The following is a 23,503-nucleotide window of genomic DNA, read 5'->3' as shown; positions in this document are numbered from 1 at the left end:
GGTGGTTGTGAGTTTTGCACGGCACCTCTTCTTTGAAGAAAGCAATTATTCAGTGAAAGCCATCTACCGCCTACAATGGCATGTCGGAACACAGACAGAACTGTATTATTATAGCTTTTAGCTATAATAGCATTATATAATAGATAGTTCAAGTCCTGAATCATGATTGGTCAATGTACTGGTATATATACACAACATACAGTGCAGTCATGTTAAAATACACAATTATTGTGCAACCCTTACATTGCACAGTCACTACAGCAGATTGTTATTTGTTTTGGATGTATTGCGACATGAGATTATGACATCGTCATACATGAAGCAACTCGGCCCAGTGTCGCATACACATATGGACCAACATATATGGTTTTTACACACTTATTGTGGGGAATGAATACATGAGTGTTGTTAATTTAGCCAAAATTTCTCAGATGTGACGCTGGTGGATAGTGCCTTCGATGTGATGTGTAGTCGAGTTGGATTTTAAATCCGGTTTGGTTAAACTCTTTACATCTCGAGAAGCTTTCTCTATCTGCAGGGTTCCCACGGGTCCTTGAAATCCTTGAAGGTTTGTGAATCTGGGGGGAAATTTCAAGGCCCTGGGAAGTTTTTGAAAATATACATACATAGATACAGGTCATTGAAAGTGCTTGAATCTATTTTATGCAAAAAGTTTTCTGGAAAAAATCCATATTATTCCCGGTGTGATGTAGGATAATATTTAGACTTTTCGTTTTAAATGCTTATATCTTCTGTATGCGAATATTGATTCATACCAAAATGCTTTTTTGCATAGTTGTGTTTGACACATAAAAACATCTCTGGTTAAGTATGTAACTGTTGTTCCCTGAGAAGGGAACGAGACGCTGCGTCTCTCTTGCCATACTTCCTGCGTCTCTTTAACGCCGTCTTTGGCAATATTTCAGATAGCGATAAACTTCCTGTCTCCCGCGTCACCCTGTCTTTGTCGTTAAGCCTCACCATTGATTAAATTTGAAACACATTCAGACGCACTTACCCCTGGAGGCGTCCCCAAAGTGTCACCGCAGTGACGCAGCGCGAGTTCCCTCAAAAGGAAACTGTAACAATGTATCTTTAAAGATAACACGATGTAACCTTGTTCTCTTGAAATGTGTCCCCACATTTAGTGGAATTTGAGGGTTTGGACCTGAAAAGTCCTTGAAAGGTCCTTGAATTTGAAGTTACTGGTGTGGGAACCCTGTATCTGCTACTATAAATCTACATTGATGAATTCCCCTTAATAAATGTAATAAATATCACCTAATGCGTTTTACTCATTAGCACTCTTTGGTTCACACAGATGAATACTGATCGCCTCGCTCAATCCATATATAGTCATGTCTTCTGGTCTAGTATCGATTCTGTGGCGTCAGAAATAAAGTCGTGGCTAATCGTCCCTGTGCTCACTTCCGAGCAAGTGAAACTGAAAGACTGGGGTGGGTCCATGTCGGGTGTCCATTAAGTTAATGATGACAACTTGTCTTGGTGATGAGAGGAAGGCTTGTCGCATTTTGTTATATTATAACAAGTGCAAGGTGCTGCAAGATGTGTATGATTGGTTTATTTTACGCGTTGGTTGACTCACAGCTTTTATTTGTGTGGTTGTATGTTCTTAAAACATGTTTGCTATGGCAAGCATCACTGTTAATGTTGTTCATTTATGCTGCAGATGTGCAAATTGTGCAACTTGTTAGGGATAGTTCAGGGGTTACTATGTAGTTTGTCTTTGTATGTAATCCAAACAGTACTTTTGTCAACAGTGATAAATGCTGACCTTTACGTGTTTACCTGGGAACGTCAGGAATGTGTGTGTTTGTTGATGTGTGGGATGATGTTTGCATGACAGTACAGGTTTTGAAACCCGGAAGTAAGTGGATTTTGGCCAGCACCACACCTTCCTCGGGAGAGCCAATGAAAATGTTACACCGAGCGCTCTCTACCAATCAGAATCGATTTTGGGAAACCAGAACTCTGCTGACAGGGATCTACATCAGGATCAGGTTCTGTCAGCAGAACCCTCTTGACCTAAATTATTTACTTGAAGTACCCCCTGAGATTTTAAGTTAATATTTCAATTTCATAGCACATTTGTATGTTTAACTTAATTGCATACAAAATAAAAGTTATTTTTTGCATAATATATGTGTGTGTACTGTGTGTAATTATTATGTATAATTAACCACAAACACATACATATATTCATTTAAGATTTTTTTAAATTTTATATATCTTTTTTTTTTATTCATATATCATATAGAATATAAACAAATATAAATAAATATATAAACACATGAAAATGTTTTTTTAAATACATACATGAATATGTGTGTGCGTATTTATATATACATAATAATTACACATAGCACACACTCATATATTATGCCAAAAGTAACTTTTATTTTGTATGCGATTAATCACGATTAATCTTTGCCCAGCACTTTAATATAACTTTAATTGAATTTTCTTCTACATAAATCGTATCTGGCCATTTTGCGCGTAATGTCACATGACATTCAGATTAAGCAAGTAAAATATATATTTTGTTTGTGTTTTATTTAATTTTGAAATTATTTGTTTACAATTTATGATTTAATTTTAATTATTGAAATGTTTTTCCTCAACTCATGAACCACGGCGCAATTCCACTACGAACCACCAGGGGTTCACGAACCCCCAGCTTGGAAAACCCTGATCTACATTTAAAGGGATAGTTCACCCAAAAATAAAAATTCTGTCATAATTTTCTCATCCCAGTCCCTCCATAAAAACGCGATTATGCGATCGCATGATTCAACGCATAATCAGCCAAAGTCCGTATATATATGCGGGGGTCGCATTTTTTCAAATACGCCGCAGTATCACAGCATAAATTGCAGATTTTTGTGCGCAAAATATGGGGGCTTGCATGATTTTATAATCCCTGCATTTTTGTAGCAAAAATCAATTATATCTTAGCAGAAAGTTGAAAAATTTCGCATTTACTTCACACGAACGCAGCCATGTCCCCTGTTGCCATGGGAACGTTATGAAGTGACGTGATTATGTGACGTGAACATCGTTGAAAAGCTGCAAACAGTTTTTGCAAGTTCCCACAATTTTTGCAAGTTCCCGCAATTTCATCGCATAAAAATGCATAAATATTCCACATATTCCATCACATTTTTTAAGAAAACGTGCCGCAAGATCAAGGATTTTTTACTGCAACAATCACAAAAAAACTCTGGAAGGACTGATGATGTCGTTGTAAAACTGTATTTTTTTTCTGGTTCCTTGTCAAAATTAATATTTCTGTCAACATAAATCTAATTTGTAATCACATTTAATCGCAACCAGCAGTAAAGTAAACTGGTGACCTCTAGTGATGACATCACTGTCATTGTTAATTGGCCAAATGGAAAAAATGTCCATTTATGTGCAGATGCTTAAAGTGAAATTGAAAATCACCAGCTATGCGTATTCCCTTAGGTCCTGTTGTGATGATGGAGAGAGATAAAAAATTATCAAAGGGTGAGAGAGTAAAGAGTGGCCAATTTTGGCAGATTCTTACTGCTGGTGGATTGTGGGTAGTGACTGACAAACACGAGTGAAAGTGATCATGTGACTCACTCACTTGTGAAGGATAGATGGGATGCTGAACTGGGTGAAGGGTCAGCGACGGGAGTGTATCACACTTTAGTTTACGCGCCCTCGCATTCCTGTGAACTGGGGGGAAGTGACCGTATTATGAGTCGACCGTCCAAGCCTCTGATCTCGTCGCAGTGCGGCGCCAGCATTGACTCCGTCTGCCCCGGGGGTGTGAGGTGTGAGGTCCGCCAATGGATTCCATTGCAGTGAGTGGAAACGGCACCTGTAGCAGCGGCCGGTGTCTTGTTACCGGATGAGTTTCGTGGTGGTGATGAGCATGTGCACATGTGGAATTCCCCCTAAGTAATAAAATAGTCAGAGAGAAAGTGAGAGAGATGGACTGTGCTTTCTTTAAAGATATACTACTTTCATTTTCATTCTCAAAATAAGCTCTGAGTCTTATGGGACCTTTGGGTAGGTTTATCTAGCTTTCATTATTAGTGGTGATGTGGTCCCCGTAGTGGGGTATTTTTTACAGGGTCGCAGTGTATATGTGTGGTTTGTGTAAGCGTTACTTTGCGGTAAGTGTTTCTAAAGCTTAACTAGTACTGCTTTATATTAGTGACACAAAAGTGATGAGAGCTACAAGAGTCGTCTTTCTTAAATGTTTACCTCACATTAATGCCTTACATAAGCAAGAGGTAAATATATTACTGTATTTGGTAAAAAAGCAAACTGTCATTCAAGTTCATCTTAATTGGCTGAAACAACGACAATTGGTAGATGTGCTGGGTAGCCCCGCCCACAGTGAAGTCTGGTTATATCTTACTGTATTTCTTACAATATAGTGCTCTAAGTAGCTGTATATTCAGGGTTGCCAAGTCCACAGTTTTCCTGCAGAATTGGGCTACTTTAATACTGTTGCCACAAGCTGTTTTCCGTGTCCGTGGGTTGATGCGACCCCAATAAGTGATATTTAGCCCCGGAAATAGGAATTTTAACAGATAAGCCCTCCAATAAATGCTCATTTTACTGAAAAATCCCCAAGCCAAAATGCGATTGGGCTATTTTTGAGTAGCAATTGGAAGGGTTTTTCTGTGAAAACCTGGCAACATTGGTTAGACATCAACTATGTTGTGACAGTGTGTGAATATATTATGCTTTTTGTTCTAGTTTAATACTCTTGCCACAAGCTGTTTTCATGTTCGTGGCCAAAAACACAGATTTTACCCCAGAACGTGATTTTTACCAAAGACCCCCCCTCGAAAGGTGATTGGGCTGGTTTTGCCATGAAAACCTGGCAACCTTAACATCAGCTATGTTTTGCATATATTACGTTTTTGGGGGGCTACTTTAACACTTCAGATTTTACCCCAGAACGCAATTTTTTCCTGGAGAACCCCCACCACAAAACGCGATTGGACTAGTTTGGAGTAGCAGTTGGGAGGGTTTTGCTGTGAAAACCTGGCAACCTTGGTTAGACATCAGCTATGTTGTGACTGTCTGTGAATATATTATGCTTTTTGGGCTACTGTAATACTGTTGCGGCGGCTGTTTTCGTGTCCACGGATTAAGCGACCCCAATAATGTGATATTTAGATGTGGGAATGTGAATTTTAGCAGATGAGCCTGGCCAAAAACACAGATTTTACCTCCAGAATGTGATTTTTACAAGACACCCCCCAAAAAGGTGATTGGGCTGGTTATGGTGTGAAAACCTGGCAACCTTGACATCAGCTATGTTTTGATGGTCTGTGAATATATTACGCTATTTTGGGCTACTTTAATACTGCAGATTTTACCCCCAGAATGTGATTTTTCCTGGAGAACCCCCACCTCAAAACGTGATGGGGCTAGTTTTGAGTAGCAATTGGGAGGGGTTTTCTGTAAAAACCTGGCAACCCTGGTTAGACATCAGCTAAGTTGACTGTTTGTGAATATATTATGCTTTTTGGGCTACTGTAATACTGTTGCCACAGACTGTTTTCGTGTCCACGGGTTAAGCGACCCCAATAATGTGATGTTTAGCTGTTGGAATGCGAATTGGGCTGGTTTTCCTGTGAACACCTGGCAACCTTGACATCAGCTATGTTTTGCATATATTACGTTTTTTTGAAGGCTACTTTAATACTACAGATTTTACCCCCAGAATGCAGATTTTTTTCCTGGAGAACCCCCAACCCAAACTGCAAATTGGGCTAGTTTTGAGTAGCAATTGGGAGGGTTTTTCTGTGAAAACCTGGCAACCCTGGTTAGACATCATCCATGTTTTGCATATAATGTTTTTTTTTGGGGGGGCTACTTTAATACTGCAGATTTTACCCCCAGAACGCAGAATTTTCCTGGAGAACCCCCAACCCAAACTGCAATTGGGCTAGTTTTGAGTAGCAATTGGGAGGGTTTTTCTGTGAAAACCTGGCAACCCTAGTTAGACATCAGCTATGTTTGGACTGTCTGTGAATATATTATGCTTTTTGGGCTACTGTCATACTGTTGCCGCAGGCTGTTTCTGTGTCCACGGGTTTAGCAACACTAATAATGTGAAATTTCGCCGTGGGAACACCAATTTTATAAGCTGAACTCTGCCAAAATCGCAGATTTTACCCCCACAATGCGTTTTTATTTACCGGAGAACCCCCCCTCGATAGGTCATTCGGCTAGTCAGTTGGGCTGATTTTGCTGTGAAAATCTGGCAACCCTTATTAGACAACACCTGTTTTGACTGTCTGTGAATATATTATGCTTTGGCCAGACTTGCTTTGGATAAGTCGTCACGTTGCTCATTGCGTGCATCTATCTATGACCCGTGTTGTAGACGTGTTTGTATATATCAAAATATATACATATATAAGTCAACTAATTATTATTTAATTTGTAAGTGTATTGTGTGTGTATTGAGTACTACAGAATCGGTTTGTAAGCAAGTGCATGATAACTACATAGCTCATTTGGTTTTACTGAAGCTGAGGTGTTTACAACTACCAGTTTGGGCAAAAACGTCCCTTTCGCTTTCCAGATGGTAACCATTTTTCTTTCAAACATCTGTTGCGGTGACGAGTTGTTTTCATTAAGCTGAATCACTTCCATCGGCCCTCCCTCGTCCTCTCGACGCAACCTCAAAGCAACATGTCGTCAACCTCAAATCGACGTTCCTGCGTAACCACCGCTTCTGTGGCAACAAGTCCCTCAATTCGTGTTAAACAGCACAGCCTAGCGGTAACGTGTTAGCGGCACGGTGACAAATGAATGAGTATGTGATAGATGACACATGAAGCTTTTACTGAAAGGGAGAAGGAGGGAGGGAGAGGAAGAGAGAAAGTGAGATTGGTTTGCCTGCGGACTCACTTGGCAGGAATCGCTCGACTAGATGTGTCGTGTATGACTGTGCAAAACGCACACACACACACAAACACAGTCGGTGGAAAGTAAGAGGAGAGGTTGCAAGCGATCACTTCGATGTGGAAAGTGGAGCAGCGAGGTTCCTGCTTGGATTCTCTCTTAGAAATTGTTGATGGATGATCTGTGATGTCAGGAGGCTTATTCAGTAAGTGTTACACTTATTTGTATTTTATTAATGCGTAAACATTTCAAAGATTTAGGAGAGATTTGTGTGTCGGTGGTCAGCACAGACTCTTGGACAGAGAGGCTTCAGCATACAGGTGTACTGGCATCCGCGTCAGTAACTGGTGTTTACCACTACTAGTTTCAAATAGTTTATATATCAGTATGTGATTCGACGGGACTTGATTATTTGAGGATAATGGGAAGCAAAAAGTCAAAACAACTAAACTTACCAAACACTGATAATATTTTAATAGAGGAAATACGTCTCTCTTTAAAGTCTTGAAGTATGAATATTATTCTTATCAATATTATTTTTCCTTCTTCGGTGATGATTGACGTTCAGTTTATCACTGTCTCGCTCTATTTACTTCCTTTATCTCTCGCTCTTTTTTGTCCCTTTCACACAATTACATTTTGTTCCTCTCGCATGATCACATTTTATTCTTGTTGTTCTGCATCGGTGTCCGCCCACTTCTCGTCTTCTGTTTTCGTCTGTTGTTGAATGCAGCTGTAGGTGTGGGTGTGGCCAGGACGCACCTTGACCTATTACATCCACCTGTCCATCTGTTAATCTTTATCACCTTTATTACCGACTTTATCACCGCACACATACAAACTACAAATCAGTCGTATTTTCATTACGACTTTCAACGTTTTTAGTACGTTGAACTCGCATCTCAGAAAGACTTGTTAAAGTTTAGCTTCTCTTTGAGTCACAAGTCCAACTCATCCTTTAAAAATGCAATACTCATAAGTCTTTGTTATGTAATTGATAGATGGTACAGATTAGGAGCGTGAACGTTTGGTTTTAGTCGTTTGATGTCAATCTTTGACATGAGCTTACTCAGTCAATAGATATCAAGGTTACGGTTGCACCGAATGATTGCATTTGTACTTGTCTACAAATCTCATTTTAGATCAAAACGTTTTTCAAGCGCATCCAAGCAACATATTTCATTTGCAAACTCAAGTGTACATACATGCTAGTGTGACTGCGTTGTTTAAACAGCGCTTGTGCATTTTTGCATATTTGCATATGGGTTTGTGTGCGTTTGCATCTTGAAGGCTCAGTTCTGTCCGCTGGTGACATTTACACTCATTACTGCGGTGTTAAGTCATCTTTCAGTGCTACAATGCGACTTTATCTTCGCTGGCTTCAATGAGTCTCGCTGACGTAAACAGGTGATGTCACAACCTGCGTTATTGAATAAGTTATTCTAGATCGGGTTGAAAAAGCATGCGGGTCGGTGATTTTCCACCGTAAGATATGCGCATCTGCGTTTAAAAAGAGTTAGATGGGGGCGACAATGTGTTCACAGTTGGACAGCGGAGGGACACTGAGGATTGATGCTGACTTCCTCTCCTCCCCGGTCTCCATGGTAACCGGCTCAGGCGCCACTATTACAGCTACTCAGTGTTTCAGTGTCAGTGGAGTCTGTGACCGGGTCGACATTTAAACACTGGTATGTTTCTCATTGCTCAGAGCTGAATGAGGCTCAGGATGAGAAACAGCAAGACAACTGCTAGGCCTATAGTTTTGTGTCTAATGTATGTGCGCGGTAAACCCTAAAGTGTTTAAACCCTACAATGTCCACACACAGATAGTAAGACCAGTCATTTTAACCTTGTGGGGACATTAGAAAATATGCAGAAAGTTTTCTGTGAGGGTTAGGCTTAGGAGTTGTGATAGGAGAAGGGGATAAAATAAACAGTTTGTATAGTATATCATTAGTCATTACATCTATGGAAAGTCCACTTAAAACATGAAAACCAGCATGTGTTTGTGTGTTAAGGTGACTCAGATAAAAATAGCTATCTCGAATTAAAGACTCAGTGATGTTTTGTGTTATTGTATATATTAGTGTCAACTTTGTCTGAATCTATAGTGGATCTATACATTATTAAGACCAAATCTATAGTGCATCTGTACATGAAATCTGTAAATATAGTGGATCTATACATGAAGTCTGAAATGAATTTTTACAGAATCTATAGATGATGTCTGAATCTATAGTGCATGTATACGTGATGCCAATCTTAAGTGGATCTATATTTTAAGACCGAATCTATAGTGCATCTGTACATGAAATCTGTATATATAGTGGATCTATACATGATGTCTGAATTTATAGTGCATCTATACGTGATGCCAATCTATAGAGGAATTATACATGATGTCTGAATCTATAGAAAATCTATACATGAAGTCTGAATCCATACCAAATCTATACATGATGTCTGAATTTATAGCGGATCTATACATGGTTTCTGAATCTATACAAAATCTATACATGATGTCTGAATCTATAGTGGATCTATACATGAAGTCTGAATCTATAGTGGATCTATACATGAAGTCTGAATCTATAGTGGATCTATACACAAAGTCTGAATCTATAGTGGATCTATACATGAGGTTTGACTCTATAGTGGATCTATACATGGTGTCTGAATCTATACAGAATCTATACATGATTTCTGAATCTATAGTGGATCTATACATGTTGTTTGAATCTATAGTTGATCTATACATTAAATCTGAATCTATAGTGGATCTATACATGAAGTCTGAATCTATAGTGGATCTATACATGAAGTCTGAATCTATAGTGGATCTATACACAAAGTCTGAATCTATAGTGGATCTATACATGGTGTCTGAATCTATAGTGGATCTATACATGATGTCTGAATCTATACAAAATCTCTACATGATGTCTGAATCTATAGTGGATCTATACATGAAGTATGAATCTATACAAAATCTATACATGATGTCTGAATCTATAGTGAATCTATACATGAAGTCTGAATCTATAGCGGATCTATATATGGTGTCTGAATCTATAGTGGATCAATACATGATGTTTGAATCTATAGTTGATCTATACATTAAATCTGAATCTATAGTGGATCTACACATGGTGTCTGAATCTATACAGAATCTATACATGATGTCTGAATCTATAGAGGATCTATACCTGAAGTCTGAATCTATAGTGGATCTATACATTATGTCTGAATCTATGCAGAATCTATACATGATGTCTGAATCTATAGTGAATCTATACATGAAGTCTGAATCTATAGTGGATCTATACATGATGTCTGTATATATAGTGGATCTATACATGATGTCTGAATCTATAGTGGATCTACACATGATGTTTGTATCTATAGTGGATCTACACATGATGTCTGAATCTATAGTGGATCTATACATTATGTCTGAATCTATAGTGGATCTATACATGAAGTCTGAATCTATAGTGGATCTATACATGATGTCTGAATCTATAGTGGATCTATACATGATGTCTGAATCTATAGTGGATCTATACATGAAGTCTGAATCTATAGTGTATATATACATGATGTCTGAATCTATAGAGGATCTATACCTGAAGTCTGAATCTATAGTGGATCTATACATAATGTCTGTATATATAGTGGATCTATACAGGATGTCTGTATCTATAGTGGATCTATACGTGATGTCTGAACCTATAGTGGATCTATACATAATGTCTGTATATATAGTGGATCTATACAGGATGTCTGTATCTATAGTGGATCTATACGTGATGTCTGAACCTATAGTGGATCTATACATGATGTCTGTATATATAGTGGATCTATACAGGATGTCTGAATCTATAGTGGATCTATGCATGATGTCTGAATCTATAGAGGATCTATGCATGATGTCTGAATTTATAGTGGATCTTTACATGATGATGTCTGAACCTATAGTGGATCTATACCTGATGTCTAAATATATACTTTTAGGAGAAGCATCTGAGAATTAGCAGAGTAAATTTCATCTCTGTATAATTTTTTGACTGTCTGCAAAAGAAACTGAGGATATTTACGAGTTCTTTCTTGTGATGCTTCTTTCCTGTTGGGATCTGAAGGCGTAGGAATTGAAATGTGAGTCTGGTCTTAGCTTATCTGACTGTTGTAAGAAGGATAAGCTGCCCACTTGTAGAGCCAAGATTTTTCCGTCAACATGCACAAACCGGCGCCTAAACCTTGGCTACACACCTCATGGTAACATCGACACGGTGAACTCTTCGATTTTACAAGCATAGATGTGTATGTGTGGTATTTGTTAAAAAAAACTGAGCACCGGTGCCAGAGAAAGATGAGAGATATAGTTTCATTTTCTCACTAGAAGCACCAGGTTTCTGATTTACTTTCCCAGGGGTGTGTGCTTCCTTTTACTTTGTCATGTGCGTGTGTGCCCGAACGATTGGGCGAGCTTACACGAACACACCCTCTGTTACAGACGGATATCTTCATGTGCTTTCTCTTTACCTGTTTTCCAGGTCAGGTGCTTTCTGGATCGTGATGGAGTTAAGTGCGGGAAAGGTGCACGATTGAATTTAAGGTATGTTGCACTCTCAAGATATTTCTAATAGGATAGGAACCATGTTTATGCTACTGTGGATGCATGTGTACGCTTCTGTGTGCGTGGGAGAAATAAAGGTGAGAGATTTGCTCTCTTCCAAAACTTGTCTTGTGGAAACGCCCTACACAGGCAACAGTTCAGTGAGATGAAAATGAAAATTCTTTGTACTGTGGAACACTATGGAAGATATTTTGAAGTATATGTTAAAAACAAACCGATCTGGGGCACCATTCACTTCTATAGTGTTATTTTAATATTACTATGAAAAGTCAATGGTGCCCAGATCTGCTTGGCTACAAACATTCTCCAAAAAATCCAGGTTGAGTGCGAGTAAATGATGAATGATAGTTTAGTATGAATGTTGTCCATATTTATACCATCTTGTATTTTATCGATTCTTATTGGTATAGCCTTTGGTTTTATGATTGCTTGATATGCTATCTTGATAGAAAAGCACACTAGGTTTGGTGTTGTAGAGAAAAGGCAGAGATTGTGTGCCAAAGAGAGAGAGAGAGCTGTAAGTACGTCAAAAGGAAAGTAACTCAATCTGGGCAGCTGTGAATCATACCGCTGCAATGCCACGTCTCAGGGCATTGACGCAAAGAGAATACCTGCTTCAGCTGCGCGCATTTATGTGTTACAACAGAAACAATGCTATAGCTGCATGCCAGTCCTGCATGAAAGGGAATAAAAAATGATCATAGATGCAAAGTGGGTGAAAAGGCATTGATGTGAATGAGAGATGAAATCATGACGGTCTTTGAACTAAACAAAGTGCCACTCCTCCTCTCCCATGTGCTTCTGGGCAAATAGCAGTGTATGTGCGCTCCGCTGTGCAGACAAATCATGCCCTCGGGAAGATATGGGAAGCATGTTTTGTTGTTGAGTAACTCTGGAAGCACTTAATTGGCCTGTCCTGTTTAAGCCGGGAGAAAGTGACAAGACTAGATTACATCACCGCTTTAGCACAACATTCGAGCGTGTGGGTGGTTTTATAACATGTTTCTGGTCGGTATGGTATGCCACAGGTGTAGGCTTCATTGTATCTCATGTAATCCCCCTTAAAAGTAAAGGATTATAGCAAAGGGAAGAGTAGTATGCACTTCTGGAGAGGTCAGTTGGTGTATGGTTTAGTTTTGGTTTTAAACCATGACATTGTTCTCAGGCTTCCGGCTTTTTTTTATTAAGATAAAATTAGAAATACAAGTTAGCCACAGCCTTGTTTTCTTTTAATATATAGCAACATTCGGTCTGAAAATAACCTCAAATATTGCAGATGTTTGGGTGGTTATTTCACATTAGATAAGATCCACACTGAAGGACTTTGCCCACACATTGAGGAAACGTTGCACATTTTACATGCGATGGACAATGAAGTAGATTGCAGTTCGTGGCTGGCGTGATGCCCGGGCTTTCTTATGAAAGCAAGATTAATTCCTCAACCCTGACATTCAGATTCAATCTGCTCGGATTTTTCCGGGTTGTGTTGAACAAATCGAATGTTTTTCATCCTATCACCAAAGGGCGGCTCTGCATGTAGAGGCGTAGCATTTGCAATCATTAAACAACCTCATTATTCATTTACTGCCAAGGAGATATTAAAAATATGACCTATTTTTTTATTCAAGTGCTGTAAAGTCATTGAAGCGGGACATCATTGTGGGATCTGGAGCTGAAAGAAATCACTTAGAAAAGAGGTCTATTTGAAAGCAAATAGTAGTCATCACTGGCATTAATAAAAGACGGGCTACAATTGAGGAAGTTCAGATGCAAAGCCGCTAAACTTCTGTCAAAAATTAGATAACGATATTAACCGGATGCCCTCGGCACGTATTATACGTTCATCAAATGCTTACGCTTCAAATCCGCTTAATATCGTTCTGTTCTGCTGAACGCAAATGAAGAATTTTTTCAAAAATGTTAACAACCTAACAGATCTGGGGCACCATATTAGGAAAGAAATAATATGATGTAAGTAAATGGTGCCCTAGATCTGTTAAGCTATTAACATTTTTGTAAATAATGAAGATATTTTGAAAAATGTTAATAACTAAACAATTCTGGGGCACTATTGACTTTCATAGTAGGAAGAAAATAATGCTATGGAAGTGAATGGTGCATTAGATCTGTTTAGTCATTAACAAGTTTGTAAATAATGAAGATATTTTGAAAAATGTTAATAACTAAACAGATCTGGGGCTCCATTGACTTCCATAGTAGGAATAAAATAATACTATCTAAGTGAATGCTACCCCAGATCTGTTTAGCTATTATCATTGTTGTTAATAATGAAGAAAGTTTGAAAAATGTTAATAACTAAACAAATCTGGGGCACCACTGACTTCCATAGTAGGAAAAAAATAATACTATCTTAGTGAATAGTAACCCAGATCTGTTTAGCTATTATCTTTCTTGTTAATAATGAAGATAGTTTGAAAAATGTTAATAACTAAACAGATCTGGGGCACCATTCACTTCCATAGTAGGAAAAAAATAATACTAAGTAAATGCTACCCCAGATCTGTTTAGCTATTATCATTGTTGTTAATAATGAAGATAGTTTGAAAAATGTTAATAACTAAACAAATCTGGGGCACCACTGACTTTCATAGTAGGAAAAATAATACTATCTAAGTGAATAGTAACCCAGATCTGTTTAGCTATTAAAATATTTGTTAATAATGAAGATATTTTGAAAAATGTTAACTAAACAATTCTGGGGCACCACTGACTTCCACAGTAGGATAAAATAATACTATGGAAGTGAATGGTGCACCAGATCTATTTAGTCATTAACATTTTTTTAAATAATGAAGATTTGTTGAAAAATGTTATTTACTAAACAAATCTGGGGCGCCACTGACTTCCATAGTAGGAAAAAAATAATACTATCTAAGTGAATAGTAACCCAGATCTGTTTAGCTATTATCTTTTTTGTTAATAATAAAGATATTTTGAAAAATATTAACTAAACAGATCTGGGGCACCATTCACTTCCATAGTAGGAAAAATAATACTATCTAAGTGAATAGTAACCCAGATCTGTTTAGCTATTAAAATATTTGTTAATAATGAAGATATTTTGAAAAATGTTAACTAAACAATTCTGGGGCACCACTGACTTCCACAGTAGGATAAAATAATACTATGGAAGTGAATGGTGCACCAGATCTATTTAGTCATTAACATTTTGTAAATAATGAAGATTTGTTGAAAAATGTTATTTACTAAACAAATCTGGGGCACCACTGACTTCCATAGTAGGAAAAAATAATACTATCTAAGTGAATAGTAACCCAGATCTGTTTAGCTATTATCTTTTTTGTTAATAATAAAGATATTTTAAAAAAAATTAACTAAACAGATCTGGGGCACCATTCACTTTCATAATAGGAAAAAAATAATACTAAGTGAATGCTACCCCAGATCTGTTTAGCTATTATCATTGTTGTTAATAATGAAGATAGTTTGAAAAATGTTAATAACTAAACAAATCTGGGGCACCACTGACTTCCATAGTAGGAAAAAATAATACTATCTAAGTGAATAGTAACCCAGATCTGTTTAGCTATTAAAATATTTGTTAATAATGAAGATATTTTGAAAAATGTTAACTAAACAATTCTGGGGCACCACTGACTTCCACAGTAGGATAAAATAATACTATGGAAGTGAATGGTGCACCAGATCTATTTAGTCATTAACATTTTTGTAAATAATGAAGATTTTTTTGAAAATTTTTATTTACTAAACAAATCTGAGGCACCATTGACTTCAATAGTAGGATAAAATAATACTATCTAAGTGAATGCTACCCCAGATCTGTTTAATCATTAACATTTTTGTTAATAATGAAGATATTTTGAAAAATGTTAACTAAACAATTCTGGGGCACCATTGACTTCCATAGTAGGATAAAATAATACCATGGAAGTGAATGGTGCACCAGATCTATTTAGTCATTAACATTTTTGTAAATAATGAAGTTTTTTTGAAAAATGTTATTTACTAAACACATCTGAGGCACCATTGACTTCAATAGTAGGATACAATAATACTATCTAAGTGAATACTACCCCAGATCTGTTTAGTCATTAACATTTTTGTTAATAATGAAGATATTTAGAAAAATGTTAATAACTAAACAATTCTGGGGCACCATTTACTTCTATAGTAGGTTAAAATAATACTATGTAAGTGAATGGTGCACCAGATCTGTTTAGTCATTAACATATTTGTTAATAATGAAGAAAGTTTTCAAAATGTTAATTACCTATCAGATCTGGGGCACCATAGTAGGAAAGAAATAATTCACTAAACAGATCTGGGGCACTATTCACTTCCATAGTAGAAGAAAATATACTATGGAAGTGAACAGTGCCCCAGATCTGTTTAGTCATAAACATTTTTGTTAAAAAAGAAGATATTTTGAAAAATGTTAAAAACTAAACAGATCTGGGGCACCATCTCAATGTAAAGTATCTTAAAGGAGCATTTCACCCGTAGAAACATTCATCTTTATTGAAAGTGTGTCATATTTGTAGTCGAAATATAACATACATTTAGAATTTGCTGCCTATTTGACCGAGAAAATGGGTGTTTGTAGTCTCACCCCCTCAACAAAGATATTGGACTTCCTTCTTTCAATGATGCAAAATAATGATTTTTACATCATTGAAAGAAGGAGGTGCAACACTGAAATCTGTATTTCTCCTGTCTCAGCGGGAACTGAGGACCATTCAAAAACATGACTGGGGTTCTAACTATACAAAGCTTAATGCAAATGGGTGAAGTGTCCCTTTAATGTGTGATCAGCAGAACATAGAAATTCATAACAACTCATGTGTGAGTAAATGTTAACAGAATTTTCATTTTTGGGTGAACTATCCCTTTAATATGAATTGCGTTTACTTGATGATCGCAGGTACCGGAGCAAATAAACCAAAAAGATGCGCACACACAGTCCACGAATAGACTTTATCTGTTGTGCGTGCTGAACTGTAACGTCACCCAGCCCCACAACACTATTTCTGGGAAGCACGTTTACTGTAAAACTTCTTTTCTCAAGCACTTCAGTTTTGGGAAGCAGGCTTGGCTCCGGGCTCTCTGTTAAATGTTAAAGGACCTCTGCTTTGTGACTCATTCCTGCGGTTCGCTGGAAGCCCGACCCCGTGCCGCTGACAGGCCATCAAAGCAGGCTGTGAACAACACGCAGTCAGCTGCGACTGTGTTTTATTTTCTTTACCGTTAATCGCCGCTGAGATAGACTCAATGACAAGCCATCTGATTTAAGGCCTGTTTGCGGCGTGACTCAGAGGAAGTGCACTTCAATGCAAGTGCAATGAAATGAGGAACAAATGTGCACTGTAAACCTGCAGGGAAGGGGGGGCTTGTGGTCACACAGACATCCCGACGGATTTTAGGGGTGGGGGGGCGAGAGTTACGCGATCCTTAGCCGGCGGCTAGACGTGAGTCAGTTAAGACTCATGCCTGTGGATCTTATTCAATTATGCATACAGTAAAGTAATATTTGGAGCTGTGAGACTTCCAAGAAGAGCTGGGATGTGTCATTTCTGGGAAAAGTGAAATATGGTGGTGATTACACGTATTAAAATGCATATCATCGTAAAACTGTCTTGTAAAGCTCGGTGGTAGAGCATTGCATTAGAAGCACAAAAGGTCATGGGTTCAAACCCAGGAAACACAGATGCTGATAAAAATGAAACCGAATGGTGATGAGTAAATGATAACAGAATGTAACCCTTTAACCTCATATTGCTTCAGGGAATTCGCCCTTGCAGTTTACCGTAAGTTTTTGTGGATAAAAGCGTCCGCTACACAATTGCTTCCTTGTTTACTTATGAAGGGAGGTTGCTCTCTACGTGCATAATAAGATGCATGCTGCGGTGGGGAATGTAATGTAAAATTACTGAATTGCGCAGTGGATTTTCTGTTCCAGATGAGCTCAGGATGGATTTTCCTCTGACTTCTTTGGAAGTTTGTATTTTCCGGTCATTGTAATTTCCTGGCGTTCTTTGTCGAAAGCCAAGCCACTTGTATTGTTATTACGCTGTTGATGCACAAAGTAAAATTCAAATGATATCGTTGTGGCTTTAGGACACTCAACACAATGGCGCAGCTCTTTTGGAGTGGGGGGGGGGTGAAAAGTTGATAAAAATAAATATACAATATACAATAAAGTATATATTTTATATATAAAATTGTATGCGGTTTGTGTTACACTTCTAGTGGTTTTACCAACAACGACCACTAGGTGTCATGGTTTACTGCATACTCGTCATAAATTGATAAATTACTGTCACTGCATTATTATTACTGCTTAAATGTTTTTAAATATAAAAACTACGTTCTTAGACCTTTCCAAAATTTAGTTTTTCGTGATAAATAAAAATTTACATGCACAATATTAAAGTAAACTCAGGTGTCCCACTCACGGGACAGTGCCAGTGCCAGACAAATTCGCTTTTAACAGATTCATACATTTGACATTTTAAATCACAGACATTTTAATCTGATAATAAGTTTACACCCGCCACTGATACACGATTTACTTCCTGATGTACTTGCTTGTCTAGGACAATCATGCCACAGTCTTTAAAGGGGACATACTTTTTTGACTTTTTTCATGTTTAAGTGCTATAAATGGGTCTCCAGTGCTTTTATAAATCTAGAAAATGTGAATAGGATCAACCCAGTAACTTAAAGGTGCAGCGTGTAATTTTTAGAAGGATCTCTTGACAGAAATGCAAAATAATATACAAAACTATATGATCAGGGGTGTATAAAGACCTTTTATAATGAACCGTTATGTTTTTATTACCTTAGAATGAGACGTTTTTATCTACATACACATCTTCAATTATCTTCAATGGTGATATGTTTGTCCTACGGCAGCTACTGTAGCTTCTCTATGCATTTCAAAAGTGAAGGGTGAGCTGTAAACTGACTTGTTGGTTGCAATTAGCAACCTCACCACTAGATGCCACTAAAATGTACACACTGCACCTTTAATTTTGGTAAACCATTCTCCACAAGCATGTGAAAAAATAGCTCATTGATATTTGGCGCTCCTTGTGATGTCAGAAGGGGATAATACCGCCCCTTAATCTGCACTATCCAACCACAACACTGTCATTTAGTGCAGAGATCGGCTCATTTGCATATTAAAGGACACACCCAAAACGGCACATTTTTGCCCACACCTACGACGTGAAAATTTTAACATGCTATAATAAATTATCTATATGATATTTTGTGCTAAAACGTCACATGCACACTCCGGGGACCCCAAAGTTTTATTTGACATCTTAAAAAAAGTCTTGTGAAATGTCCCCTTTAAAGTTTGTTTAGGGATTTTCACCAAAAAAATGTATTCTCTCATCATTTACTTATCGTCAAGTTGTTACAAACATGTATAAATAACTTTATTCTGCTGAACACAAAGGTAAAATAAAATTTGTAACCAAGCAGATCTGGGGCACCGTTGACTTACATAGTAGAAAAAAGTAATACCATGGAAGTGAATGGTGCCCCAGATCTGTTCGGTTACAAACAGTCTTCAAAATATCTTCTAGTTTTTTTGGTGAACTATCCCTTTAAAAAGAGCATTTAGTATGACTCAGGTTAGCATCATCCATTCACGTCATACTGCACATGACTAAAGACTATATATACGTCTGAGTAGACTTAATCATCCTTTCAAAAACAGAGACTGGAAATCTCATATTACCTCTACCTTATTTCCTTCTCTTTCACCTTGTTTTCATACAATGTTTACCCGGGCTAAATTTAGGCAAGCGTTCTGATGGGGTTATTAAGATTGTTTATCTGTTTTTGCTCAGAAAGGGAACATTCTCCTGGCTGTGTCACACTGTGTGTTCACAAGTGGGCCAAAGTTCAGCCTCTTCCTGTAAATGGATCAAAAGAAACAACCAGATGTTTGAAATTCCTCCAAAATACTCTTAAGAGCACGCTGTGGATCGATACACGTCTACGGACGATGCCAATGAGAATGATATTAACCGAATGCATGTATTATACATTTGTCAAATACTTTCGCTTAAAGGGATACTTCACCGATTTAGCACTCAGCCCTGCATCTGCAGAAACCCGGCAGCACCACCGAATGACCATGTTTCCCTCCACCACCCCCCCCCGAGAGGAGAGACATCCGCACCCTGGTTCCGCAAAAAAGTCCTCCGACGATGCAAAAATCGTCATATTACATCATCGGAGGACTCTTCTGCAGAACCAAAACGCAGATATCTCTCCTCCCAGGGGGAAACGATGGAGGGAAACACGGTCATTCAGTAATACTGCCGGGTTTCTACAGATACAAAGCTGAATGCTAAATCGGTGAAGTATCCCTTTAAAATCCAAAAATACCAGTTTGTTGGCAAAAAATGCTCATTTACAAGAAAACATTTCAAGGGTTTTGCATCCGAGCTCTTGGTATTTAGTTTATTGTGACAAAAATGCCGCAATGCTATATGTATAGGTCAGCATTGGTGCGGTGTAAAAATATAGATTTTATTTAAAGGAAAGTCATTTTGCATGCTACTGTGTTACATCCGGTGGATGAACTCTCACATTCAACACTTCTAAGCCATACATTATAAATATGTGACACTTTCCTTTTGAACATCTTCTCATTAAAGAGAGAAAAAGAGGAAGGAGAGAAACCTGCTGTCATTACAGCCATTATTCTCTGTGAACTACACATGAACTCAAGATCACATGTTAAACCGCATTAACACTATGCTGAACTCTACTCTACTGACTGATCTGTATTCACTACACACAAAGTGCAAAGTTAAAGCCATCTGTATCCTCACAGTAGCGCCCCGTGCCTCTGTTTTCATTCCAAAGGGTTTTAATTTAGTAGGCTGGGCCTCATTTCAAAATATGTACATGTGGCTCAATTGGTCAAGCCGTGCATTAGCAGCTCAAAAGGTCATGGGTTCGATTTCAGGAACATACTGATTAAATGTATACATGTACCTTAAATGCACTGTAATGCTGCGTTTACACCAACCGCGTTTCAGGCGTCAAAATTGCATCTACCGCGCCTAGTTTGCCGCTTGAACAGTTTGAATGCATTCGCGCATTGTAGAGCGAAGTAGACGCGCGGAAAAAGGAAGCATTTGACAATGCTTGGCAAAATCCGCTTTTTGTGGGAGGGGCTAGTGCTATGCGGTTGTCTGTTTGCAAGATGACTGATGTTGCATTTATCGAGAGAGTTACCGGTTTGTATTTGGTAACCTTACTAGTGGGGGAAAATAAACGGCGCGGGTCGATAAACATCACGTGACTCAAAAGTGAACTTACCAGGTTGCCCAATGTCCTCACTGACACTCTTCCAAGCTCGGTCCTTTTATTCCAGTCTCAATAGAAATAAGAACTTGTGTCGTATAGCTCCGGGTGACTGCTTCGGACAATATCAAGCGTTCCTTCAGGTTGAATGAGTGACTCCAGACGGAGCTGCCTCCACAGCAGCAAGCAGGCTCCTGGTTGGTTAACCCAGTTAAAATTTTTCAACTCGGGTGTCAGCCGCCAATTCGATTAAAACGCAAAATGCACACAAAGCACCTTTCGCGCGTACCGCGCCAGGCGCTCAATTCGCGGCATTCGCGCAAACTAGACGCGCAAATGAGGCGGAATCGCGTCTTCCGCGCTGCATCAAACGCCTAATCCGCGCCGCGAGACCTCCAGATGCGCGTCAACGCATCTTCACATTGACTTAACATTGAAATCACTTGCGCTTCACGCCAATACCGCGGCTGGTGTAGACGCAGCATAAGTCAATTTGGTTAAAAGTGTCAAATGTAAACTGTAGTGCATATTGAAAGTATTGCAATATGCATATCTCAACGGTATACAATAAACAAATGACTTTGAAAGTGCTGCAGAATGTAAAACTTTTTTCTGTACATCGTTCGTACGTTTTTTTGTTTTGTTTTTTTTGGTTTCGTTTGCCGAACATTCGGTGCATCCCTAACGTAAATGGATTTTACAAGCCAGAAGCTTTTTAAACCGCATATCGCACTATTTAACAAGTTATCGCATTTTCTTCAGTACCATGTAGCCCTAAACGGTAGTGTAGGTAAGGGTTTAGCAGACCTTTTTCAAATTTCAACATATCCTAATGAATTATTGCCTAATAAAAATAATGCATTCACGTATAAGAAATGCAAAAACGCCTGCTTAAGGGGCGGTTCACATTTTGCGTCTAAATCCGCGCCGAAAACGCGACCGTCTATTGGTTCTTGTCACATGACCTGTGGTGCACTTGCGGCATTCTAGAAAGTTGAAATGTTTTTAACTCGATGCGCGCAGGGAAAATACAAGCGCGTCGCACCGTGTGCGCGTCGCAACTGTGTCGCTTCCAATATGAGCGCGCATTAGGGCTGTAACAATTAATCTTGCAAACGCGCATTTTCTCAATGAATGAATTTGAATGAATTACGGTGAAATGCCGCCACATTCAAAAGCCAGAGGGCGCTCTCGTGCAGAAACTCCAATTGTGGCACAGAAGAATTTGCATTACAAACGGTATTCCAGGAAATGTCTATAGGAATATTTATATCGCCGTTCTTCAGGTATTTTCATGATAATAAAGAATATTTAGAATGATTTTGTTTAACGAGTGTTGCTTTTTTAAATGCACGTAATAAACGACTCCGACTCATAATGATGTTAGATTGATAAGGACTTCTTACTGACCAAAACGGCATAGTACACGCACAAGTTGCGCATGAAACACAGAATCACAGCGTTGCGATTCAGAACCGATTTTAGACAGGTCTTTTTAATGGGACACGCCATTTATCGTTACAGCCCTAGCGCGCATACCGCGCGCCTACATTTCAAATAACAAACTTAAGCGCGCAAAAGACGCGAAATGTGAATCGCCCCTAAATGCGGGGTGCATTATCTCTGAAAGCCAATGTTGATATTTGAAATCACCTACAAACACGCCCCTACCCCAATAGAATCTGGACCTTCTTTTGATAGACCCGGCCCACACATACGCAACCCAGGCAACGATGTTGGTTAAACACGCTCCTTACTGCTGATTGGCTACAAGTGTGGTTTGGTACTCTGCACGACTCCCTTTTCCAAAGTGTTTTTCATGCAACTCGCCTTTAAATGCTTTTGCTTTCACCAGCAATAATGTTTTCAAAGCTGTTCAAATTATCCGGATGATCCATTTCCAGGAATGAGTTACTGCTCTGAGATCAGTCGAGGGTCAAGTGCGCTTGTGTGATTGCGAGTCATAGCTGTGCTTTTGTTAATGTGTCATCATTTGACAGGTCAGATTAACAAGATTTAAATAAAACACACCTTGCATCGAATGATTCAGATCTGACTCATCAGGTAAAATATTTGATCCCTACAGCCCTCCTTCTCTTAGGCCCCGTTTATAGCTCGTATTAAGATGCGTTTTGGTTGATCGGATCACAAGTGGACGGAGATGGAGTTTTTGGCTACATTGTTTTTAGCATAGTAATTTCAGCTCCATTTAACACATTTTACCAGGTTCAGCTTCCTTATACTTAGTCATCATGAGACAATAGGATCATATAACGTCATGATATCGAGCAGTGGAGCATTTGAAGCACTTATTTACATTAGGAAAGAGTGATTGAGGTGCGGGCTCGGAGATGATAAATGAGTTCCTATAAGCTATAAATGTGTGAGTCACGATCTCACAGGCAAGCATGCATGGTTGTGTTTTAAACATTTTATAGAGAGATGTGTGCTTGCTGTATACATTTATAAATAAAATGGTGGGCAGATTTTTCTGCTTTCTGCTTTAAAGCTCATATAGATGAATCTTTTTCAGTTTAGTCACCTTAAAGGGGAAGCGTTTCATTTTGGTACCACCTATTGTCACCAAATGGAATTGTAATGGACACTCCC

At 38.4% G+C, this 23,503-nt stretch overlaps 1 long non-coding RNA gene across 1 annotated transcript in view; it reads left to right on the top strand.

Annotated features, from left to right (window-relative positions):
• LOC129432359 (uncharacterized) overlaps window positions 1–23,503 on the top strand; it is a 34,604-nt gene that overhangs the window by 6,675 nt on the left and 4,426 nt on the right. The window contains exon 2 of the long non-coding RNA XR_008640080.2: window positions 11,478–11,539. This is a non-coding gene — a long non-coding RNA (uncharacterized lncRNA). The remainder of the gene's footprint in view (window positions 1–11,477; window positions 11,540–23,503) is intronic.

Source organism: Misgurnus anguillicaudatus, chromosome 1, assembly GCF_027580225.2.
Source record: "Misgurnus anguillicaudatus chromosome 1, ASM2758022v2, whole genome shotgun sequence".
NCBI lineage: Eukaryota > Metazoa > Chordata > Actinopteri > Cypriniformes > Cobitidae > Misgurnus > Misgurnus anguillicaudatus.
This window is presented reverse-complemented; position numbering and strand designations above follow the sequence as displayed.